Here is a 10,995-nt window from a genome sequence, read left to right on the forward strand (position 1 = left end):
TATATAGGGGGCAGTATTATAGTAGTTATATTCTTGTACATAGGAGCAGTATTATAGTAGCTATATTCTTGTATATAGGGGGCAGTATTATAGTAGTTATATTCTTGTACATAGGGGCAGTATTATAGTAGTTATATTCTTGTATATAGGGGCAGTATTATAGCAGTTATATTCATGTACATAGGGGGCAGTATTATAGTAGTTATATTCTTGTATATAGGGGCAGTATTATTGTAGTTATATTCTTGTGCATAGGTGGCAGTATTATAGTAGTTATATTCTTGTACATGGGGCAGTATTATAGTAGTTATATTCTTGTATATAGGGGCAGTATTATAGTAGTTATATTCTTGTACATAGGGGGCAGTGTTATAGTAGTTAAATTCTTATATAGGAGCAGTATTATAGTAGTTATATTCTTGTAAATAGGAGCAGTATTATAGTAGTTATATTCTTGTACATAGGAGCAGTATTATAGTAGTTATATTCTTGTACATAGGAGCAGTATTATAATAGTTATATTCTTGTGTATAGGAGCAGTATTATAGTAGTTATATTCTTGTACATAGGAGCAGTATTATAGTAGTTATATTCTTGTACATAGGGGGTATTATTATAGTAGTTATATTCTTGTATATAGGGGCAGTATTATAGTAGATATATTCTTGTACATAGGAGCAGTATTATAGTAGTTTTATTCTTGTACATAGGAGCAGTATTATAATAGTTATATTCTTGTGTATAGGAGCAGTATTATAGTAGTTATATTCTTGTACATAGGAGCAGTATTATAGTAGTTATATTCTTGTACATAGGGGGTATTATTATAGTAGTTATATTCTTGTATATAGGAGCAGTATTATAGTAGTTATATTCTTGTACATAGGAGCAGTATTATAGTAGTTATATTCTTGTACATAGGAGCAGTATTATAGTAGTTATATTCTTGTACAGGGGGGCAGTATTATAGTAGTTATATTCTTGTACATAGTGGGCAGTATTATAGTAGTTATATTCTTGTACATAGGGGCAGTATTATAGTAGCTATATTCTTGTATATAGGGGCAGTATTATAGCAGTTATATTCTTGTATATAGGGGCAGTATTATAGCAGTTATATTCTTGTACATAGGGGCAGTATTATAGCAGTTATATTCTTGTACATAGGGGCAGTATTATAGTAGTTATATTCTTGTACATAGGAGCAATATTATAGTAGTTATATTCTTGTACATAGGGGCAGTATTATAGTAGTTATATTCTTGTTCATAGGAGCAATATTATAGTAGTTATATTCTTGTACATAGGGGCAGTATTATAGTAGTTATATTCTTGTACATAGGAGCAGTATTATAGTAGTTATATTCTTGTACATAGGAGCAGTATTATAGTAGTTATATTCTTGTACATAGGGGCAGTATTATAGTAGTTATATTCTTGTTCATAGGAGCAATATTATAGTAGTTATATTCTTGTACATAGGGGCAGTATTATAGTAGTTATATTCTTGTACATAGAAGCAGTATTATTGTAGTTATATTCTTGTTCATAGGAGCAATATTATAGTAGTTATATTCTTGTACATAGAAGCAGTATTATAGTAGTTATATTCTTGTTCATAGGAGCAATATTATAGTAGTTATATTCTTGTACATAGAAGCAGTATAATAGTAGATATCTTCTTGTACATAGGGGGCAGTATTATAGTAGTTATATTCTTGTTCATAGGAGCAATATTATAGTAGTTATATTCTTGTACATAGGGGGCAGTATTATAGTAGTTATATTCTTGTACATAGGGGCAGTATTATAGTAGTTATATTCTTGTATATAGGGGCAGTATTATAGTAGTTATATTCTTCTACATGGGGGCAGTATTATAGTAGTTATATTCTTGTACATAAGGGGCAGTATTATAGTAGTTATATTCTTGTATATAGGGGCAGTATTATAGTAGTTATATTCTTGTTCATAGGAGCAGTATTATAGTAGTTATATTCTTGTACATAGGGGGCAGTATTATAGTAGTTATATTCTTGTACATAGGGGCAGTATTATAGTAGTTATATTCTTGTATATAGGGGCAGTATTATAGTAGTTATATTCTTCTACATAGGGGCAGTATTATAGTAGTTATATTCTTGTACATAAGGGGCAGGATTATAGTAGTTATATTCTCGTATATAGGGGCAGTATTATAGTAGTTATATTCTTGAACATTGGGGCAGTATTATAGTAGTTATATTCTTGTACATAGGAGCAGTATTATAGTAGTTATATTCTTGTACATAGGGGCAGTATTATAGTAGTTATATTCTTGTACATAAGGGGCAGTATTATAGTAGTTTTATTCTTGTCTATAGGGGCAGTATTATAGTAGTTATATTCTTGTGTATAGGAGCAGTATTATAGTAGTTATATTCTTGTACATAGGGGCATTATTATAGTAGTTATATTCTTGTACATAGGGGGCAGTATTATAGTAGTTATATTCTTGTATATAGGGGCAGTATTATAGTAGTTATATTCTACATAGGGGCAGTATTATAGTAGTTATATTCTTGTACATAAGGGGCAGTATTATAGTAGTTATATTCTTGTACATAGGGGCAGTATTATAGTAGTTATATTCTTGTACATAGGGGCAGTATTATAGTAGTTATATTCTTGTATATAGGGGCAGTATTATAGTAGTTATATTGTACATAGGAGCAGTATTATAGTAGTTATATTCTTGTTCATAGGAGCAATATTATAGTAGTTATATTCTTGTACATAGGGGCAGTATTATAGTAGTTATATTCTTGTTCATAGGAGCAATATTATAGTAGTTATATTCTTGTACATAGGAGGCAGTATTATAGTAGTTATATATTCCTGTACATAGGGGGCAGTATTATAGTAGTTATATTCTTGTATATAGGGGCAGTATTATAGTAGTTATATTCCTGTACATAGGGGGCAGTATTATAGTGTTATAGTCTTGTATATAGGTGGCAGTATTATAGTAGCTATATTCTTGTACATGGGGGCAGTATTATAGTAGTTATATTCTTGTACATAGGGGCAGTATTATAGTAGTTATATTCTTGTATATAGGGGCAGTATTATAGTAGTTATATTCCTGTATATAGGGGGCAGTATTATAGTGTTATAGTGTTGTATATAGGTGGCAGTATTATAGTAGCTATATTCTTGTACATGGGGGCAGTATTATAGTAGCTATATTCTTGTACATGGGGGCAGTATTATAGTAGTTATATTCTTGTACGTAGGGGCAGTATTATAGTAGTTATATTCTTGTACATAGGGGGCAGTATTATAGTAGTTATATTCTTATATTTAGGGGCAATTTTTATTATAAAACCAAACATAAATACAGTTATAATAAAACAAAAATCATCCAGCATTACAAAACACAAATCACTTAGGTAATATATACAGAAGCACTAACTAATCAAATCATATTCATAAATAAATTAAAGTGTCCACACCTGGGGATGAAAAAAGAAAGAGCTCATATTTCCTAACTGAATTTTACGTTTCTCCATAACGTTATGTTTCTTGGACTCCTTCCAACTTCCAGTGATTTTATCCACCGGAGTTCTGACATCACCTGATTGGCGGCAGCGGTGTGATCGAACAGCTCATTGTGCAGTGACACCCGGGTTCTCTTGTGCCAGGGATAATATTTGATGACACTGATTATAATGTACATCGTCTCTCTGTTGATGTCACTAACAGTGGAGGGGACACCATAGATTATGTCGGGATACTTTAGGGTCCGCAGTCTGGGGATTTTTAGATTATCTGACACTTCCTCCCAGATCTTCCTCCCTCCCCAGCAATCACATATAAAGTGCTCCATAGTCTCCTCCTGCTGACAACCAAGGGGACAATTCCGATCAGAGACACACAGATGTTTCAGGTTCCCTTTGACAAAGAGCCGACTATGCAGTGAAAGCCAAGTGATATCAAAGAGTTTAGGAGGAAGCCGTTTCCCGTTTAGGAATCTAAGGCGTTCCTGCAGGGTGATGGTGACACAATCTCTCAGGGCCAGTGGAGAGTAGAATAAAGTCCTACATACACGAGCATACAGGTCTCTTCTCGTACTGCTCTCAATGTAAGACCTCTCCAGTCCCAACCTGCTAACACAATTCAGACCTTAGTCCAGATACTGGGGGAGGTGGTCACCTGTCCATCTCCTCCTCTTGAGACTGCCGCCTCGCACCCAAGATTCCGCAAAAGGCAATATCCAGTACCTGATACTATTTACCCACAGGGAGCTACTGTTTGAGTCCATGTTCCCAAAATTCACCTTTAGAAACAAGGAGTCAAAAAAAACCCCTTGGATTCAACATATCCAGCCCGCCCTCACTCCACCGTAGGTACATTATACCCCTCTTTATTAGGTTCAACCTATTCCCCCACAAGAGCTGGAAGAACAGGCTGAAGAGCCTCGCTGAGAAAGATTTTGGCAAAGGGAAAGCGACAGAGACGTACAAGAAAACGGGGACCAGGTACGTCTTCAACATTGTGACCCTTTCTCTGTAGGTCAGCCTCCAGTTCTTCCATCGCTGAACCTTTGCATTTCCGGTTTCCAATTTCTCCTCCCAATTTAGCGTGGCATTATCATCCCTCCCAAATTTAACCCCTAGGATCTTAATATGGGTGGAGGCTTTGGAAAACTGCGGCAGATCAAAGCTGGGCTCAGTATCTAATGTTCACAGAGCTTGACTCTTTTCAAGGTTGACCAGAGACCCGGAGGCCCCTGAGTAGCTTCTGATGGACGCAGATAACATCTGCACCTCCCGAGGATTGGAGATCACCAGCGTCACATCGTCCGCATAGGCAACAACATTCAGAGGCGGGCAGTGGGGGACCGGCACCCCCTGAAAATCGCACTCCTGCAGTGACCTCATAAACCGGTCTAGGGCAAAAACATACAGGAGTGGACTCAGTGGGCAGCCCCAACTCCAAAAGTGTCACCCTGCCAACCATTAATCAGAGGAAAGCTCACCGCCTCTCTGTACAACGTCTTCAGCCAATCCACAAATTGTCCCGGAATACCGTACTTTGACAAAGTGGCCCACAGATAATCATGATCAACCCTGTCAAAGGCTTTAGCCTGGTCTAGACTAACAACATATCTCCCACACCGCAGAGCTATACATCTCTCAAACATCTCGTATCGAGATGACTGCTCCAGAGATGTTCCGCCCTTTTACTGTGTCAAACTGAGAGCTTGCCAACAGTGCCGGGGACAAACAGACTAATCTAGAAAACAGGATCTTTGCTAGAATCTTCCTGTCCACATTCAAGAGGGCAATCGGCCTCCAGTTCTTGATGTCGCTCGGCTCTTTACCTTTAGACAGCAGAATTAACGAGGACACTCTCATGGATGGAGGCATCAGATGATTTTCTAGACCATTTCTATACACATCCACGAGAATTGGAGCCAGGAGGTCTCTGAATTTCTTACAAAATTCTGCCGTTATACCATCTGGACCTGGTGCCTTCTTCAGATATAATTTATCTGCTGTCAAAGGAGAAAAGTCCAGATCATTAGTATCAGGCACTGCAGTTGCCTCCAAGAATTGAGCCATCTTATCTTTATCCAAAACTTTCCTCTGAAACAAGTCAGCATAGTAAGATCTCACCACCTCCAGGATACCCTCCCGTGAATCCTGCAATACACCCTGGGAGTCAATGAGACCTGTGACCATTTTTTTGGCTCCCCTCTCCCTGCAATTCTCAAAGGGATCAGGGGCCTCTAAGGACCCATAATCCTGTTCAAGAACCAGGGAGCTATACCTGCTATACTGATACTGCCTTATCTCAGATTTCAGCCGGTCGATCTTCACTTTGTCATCCCCGCCCGCCGAATACAGTGATTCCAATTCTTTGTGCAGCTTTAGGTACTGGCTGTACTTACTCCTGCCTTTATTAACTGACAGTCTCTTTAAGAGGGATCTGGTATCATCCTTGACGTCCTCCCTCCAGTCGGTCATGTCATTGAAGTCAACCCTGTCTAGATGAAGCTGGATGAGGGAGTGAACATGGCCCTGAACATAGGCATCATCCAGGAGCCTGGAATTGAGCTTCCACAACCCTCTACCACTGTCCGGACGGTTAGAGGCCCCCAGAGAGAAGCACAAGGCGAGGTGATCAGAGTAAGGGACGACCTTCTCAGGGTGCTGACAGCCTCTGTAGGACTAACAAAAGCAAAATCTATCCTACTGCTCCTGTTCATAGAATCGTAGAGTTGGAAGGGACCTCCTGGGCCATCTGGTCCAACCCCCTGCTCAAAGCAGGATTCACTAAATCATTCCAGTTAGATGTCTGTCCAGCCTCTGTTTGAAGACTTCCATTGAAGGAGAACTCACCACTTCGCGTGGCAGCCTGTTCCACTCATTGATCACTCTAACTGTCAAAAAGTTTTTTCTAATATCTAATCTGTGTCTCCTCCCATTCAGTTTCATCCCATTGCTTCTAGTCTTTCCTTGTGCAAATGAGAATAAAGATGATCCTTCTACAGTGTGACAGCCCTTTAGATATTTGTAGACAGCTATTAAGTCTCCTCTCAGTCTTCTCTTTTGCAAACTAAACATTCCCAAATCCTGCAACCTTTCCTCATAAGACAGGGTTTGCAGACCGGTCACCATTCTGGTCGCTCTTTTCTGAACTTGCTCCAGTTTGTTGATGTCTTTTTTAAAATGTGGTGCCCAAAATTGGACACAATATTCCAGATGAGGTCTGACCAAAGAGGAGTAGAGGGCAATAATTACTTCACGTGGTCTAGACTGTATGCTTCTGTTAATACATCCTAGAATTGCATTTGCCTTTTTTGCTGCTGCATCACACTGTTGACTCATATTCAGTCTGTGATCTATTAGTATACCCAAGTCTTTTTCACATGTGCTGTCACTTAGCCCTATTCCTCCCATTCTATATATGCTTTTTTCATTTTTATTGCCCAGATGTAGTACTTTGCATTTCTCCCTGTTAAAAACCATTATGTTAGTTGCTGCCCACTTCTCCAGTTTATTTAAATCTTTTTGAATCCTCTCTCTCTCTTCTCTAGTATTAGCTATCCCTCCTAGCTTTGTGTCATCAGCAAATTTAATCAGTTTACCCTCAATTCCTTCATCTAAATCGTTGATAAAGATGTTGAACAATACAGGGCCCAGGACAGAGCCCTGTGGTACCCCACTTGAGACATTCTTCCAACTGGATGTGCAGCCATTTACGACCACTCTTTGGGTCCGATCACTAAGCCAGTTATGAATCCACCTAACAGTTGCCTTGTCCATTCCATACTTAGTCATTTTTTCAATAAGGATTGTATGAGAGACTTTGTCAAATGCTTTGCTGAAGTCAAGATATACTACTGTTGGAACATGAATACGTGAATTTTGGCTGTCGCCCACCCTGTGTGAAAACGTCAGTCAGCCCTGCCTGCATTATGACGTTATGTAGGACCTTACCGTCCCTGGTCACTGAGGAGCTGTCACCTGATGTCATTATGGCATTAAAGTCCCCCGCCATCACCACTGGAAGAGAAGTGAAGAGGTAAGGCTTGACGTCATTAAACAGCTGGATCCTGTCAGTCACCGTCTGTGGCCCATATAAGTTAATAAGCCGGAGTCGCCTCCCATGGACAGTGACTTCCAGGACCAGACATCTTCCCATAACCACCTCCGTCATCCTATGCACAGTCACATCATTGGTGTTAAACAGGACAGCGACCCCGGCGTAAGGCTCCACAGCCAGTGACCAGAAAGAAGGACCGGACCGCCATTCCCTCTCAGCCTCTCTCATAAGCCCCAGAGATGTCAGTCGTGTCTCCTGCAGGAAGATGACATCTGTGTCCAGTTATGTGAGATGTTCGTACACCACGTGTCTAGTTCTCCGCTTAATGCTATTCACATTACTCGAGGTCACTGTCAATGAGAACCCCGCCATCACAGCACAATATACACTGTTATACAGATATACACCGGCGCTAACAATAGAAAAGAAAAGGATAGCTCCGGCCGGTAGCGTCCTGGATGCACAGCTGAGGGGGGCCGACACAGGGTACCCTGATGAAGAAGCACGTTTTGCTTTGAAACGCGTAGGTTTTTGGCCCCAGCTAGGCTCCGTAGCCTCAACCTGTGACGTCACACGCTGTCAGTGCAGGACAGTGTCGGCCCCCCTTAGCTGTGCATCCAGGACGCTACCGGCCGGAGCTATCCTGGCTCTGCCCAGCTCTCTTCATTACTTGCACCCCAGTCAGCCAGCTCATTCACGTCATCCTCCCAGCTTCTCACCTGGTTTTCCAGCATTTCTGTGGATCATTCACTGGGATCAGCACAGCATCTTCATTCAGCAGAGCTTAGGGTAAGCTTGTACAAGTCCTTTACCATTCATCAGTGTATCTTGCTGTGGCAGATTTTCATCTCCTGCACGCTTGGCTTATGTGTGAAAGGCAGGACTTTTACGTTATCATCTGTGAATCCTCCTGTGAGCGCCGTGCCTTCCTCTATCTACAATATACACTGTGTTCCAAATTATTATGCAAATTATATTTTTCTCTGATTTTCCTAAATAGTCGGTACAAATGACAGTCAGTCTAATAAAAGTCATCACCGGTTAGAGTATACATCAAATTTTATTGAAGAAACCTCCCAATGATAACAGTATAATCTCCAAAATGAATGAAAACTCAAATTGCCCTGTTCCAAATTATTAGGCACAGTAGAATTTCTAAACATTTGATCTGTTTTAAAGAACTGAAAATGCTCGTTTGTGGAATTTGCAGCATTAGGAGGTCACATTCAGTGAACAAAAAGGGTATTTTGGAGTTAAATAGCTTAACAGGCCAAGTTGCATGTTAACATAGGAACCCTGCTGTGACATCACCTTCACAATTCTTGCATCCATAGAACTTGGGAGTTTTTGGAGAGTTTCTGCTTGTATTTCATTGCATGAAGTCAGAATAGCCTCCCAGAGCTGCTGTCTTGATGTGACCGGCCTCTCACCCTCATAGATCTTTCGCTTGATGATACTCCAAAGGTTCTCTATAGGGTTGAGGTCGGAGAAGATGGTGGCCACACCATGAGTTTATCTCCTTTTATGCCCATAGCAGTCAATGACTCAGAGGTCTTCTTTGCAGCATGAGATGGTGCAGTGTCATGCATGAAGAGGATTTTGCTCCTGAAGGCACATTTCTGCTTCTTATACCATGGAAGACAGTTGTCAGTCAGAAACTCTATATACTTTGCAGAGGTCATTTTCACACCTTCAGGAACCTTAAAGAGCCCTACCAGCTGTTTCCCCATGATTCCGGCCCAAAACATGACTCCTCCACCTCCTTGCTGACGTCACAGCCTTGTTGGGACATAGTGGCCATCCACCAACCATCCACTACTCCATCCATCTGGACCATCCAGGGTTGCTCGACACTCATCAGTAAACAAGAAGGTTTGAAAATTAGTCTTCATGTATGTCTGGGCCCACTGCAACCATTTCTGCTTGTGAACACTGTTTAGGGGTGGCCGAATAGTAGATTTATGCAGCACAGCAAGCCTTTGAAGGATCCTACACCTTGAGGTTTGAGGGACTCCAAAGGCACCAGCAGCTTTAAATATCTGTTTGCTGGTTTGTAATGGCTTTTTAGCAGCCGCTCTCTTAATCCAATGAACTTGCCTGGCAGAAACCTTCCTCATTCTGCCTTTATCAGCACAAACATGTCTGTGCTCAGAATCAACCACAAATCTCTTAACAGTACGATGATCACGTTTAAGTTTTTGGGAAATATCTAATGTTTTCATCTCTTGACCAACGCATTGCACTATTTGATGCTTTTCAGCAGCAGAGAGATCCTTTTTATTTCCTAAATTCCTTGAAACCTGTGCCCTGCTTAATAATGTGGAACATCATTCTTAAGTAGCTTTCCTTTAATTGAGCTCACCTGTAAGCTAATTATCACAGGCATTTGAGATTGATTTCAGTGATCCAAAGAGCCCTGATACACAATACCATCTATGAGTTTATTTGAGAAACAAAAAATTACATCTTTAGGACACTTAAATCCAATTTGCATAATAATTTGGAACACAGTGTAGAAGGAGCAGAGTAACAGCCATCAAGAGTCAGAGATGTTCTCTCCAGCACTGGTGTCCATGTCAGACTCTACCTGAGGGTCCACAGATAAGGGCTTCCGCTTTGGCGGGGGATGGTCCTCTATGTCCCTGTCACACTCAGCATCATCTTTCCTCAACTCTTCCTCATAATCGTCACCATTGGAGTCAGATAAAACTCCATACTTGATGGACACGACCATCACTCCTGCAGAATTCTGAACCTTCTTACTAGCACTCTGACCAGTGTCATATTCTGCCTCAGGTTTACGGGAGGATGTGTTCTTTTTCTTCCTTTTATTATTATTATTAATGTTCCAGTCATCAGATACAGACAGCGATGCTGAAGGGGGGGGTGTCTGAGGCTGCTGGACCTGATGGACGATCTCCATGTTCCCCTCTGCACCCTGCTTCTCTGGTGCTACCTGAGTGGACTCCTGGTGGGCATCTGAGCTGGTCAACATCTCTCCTGACATTAAATCCTCCTCCTCATGTGTCCCTGCCACCACATCCTCATCCTCCTGAGCCTCTGCCCCTGCCATCACTATCTCATCAGGGAAGGCTCTGCAGATGTTGTACCAGGTGTCTGGACAGTCCCTCTGAGGGTGGCTCATCTTACCACAGAGGTTGCACCTGACGTCCCGGCAGTCTGCAGCGACATGGCCGATTGCCCCACACAGACTGCACTTCACCACAGTACAGGCGTTAGCCAGATGACCTTTCCCACCACATTTGAAGCACTTTCTGGGTTGCCCGGGATAATAACACCTTCCCTTCTCCCTCCCAATGAAGGAGGAGTGGGCAGTGATGTTCTCACATTGCCGCAGTTTCACCAAGACCCGCCACCCCATTGTCCAGATACCATCCTCAT

This window comes from Dendrobates tinctorius, unplaced genomic scaffold (genome assembly GCF_039654945.1).
Source record: "Dendrobates tinctorius isolate UK_male_01 unplaced genomic scaffold, ASM3965494v1 ptg000367l, whole genome shotgun sequence".
In the NCBI taxonomy this organism is placed as follows: domain Eukaryota; kingdom Metazoa; phylum Chordata; class Amphibia; order Anura; family Dendrobatidae; genus Dendrobates; species Dendrobates tinctorius.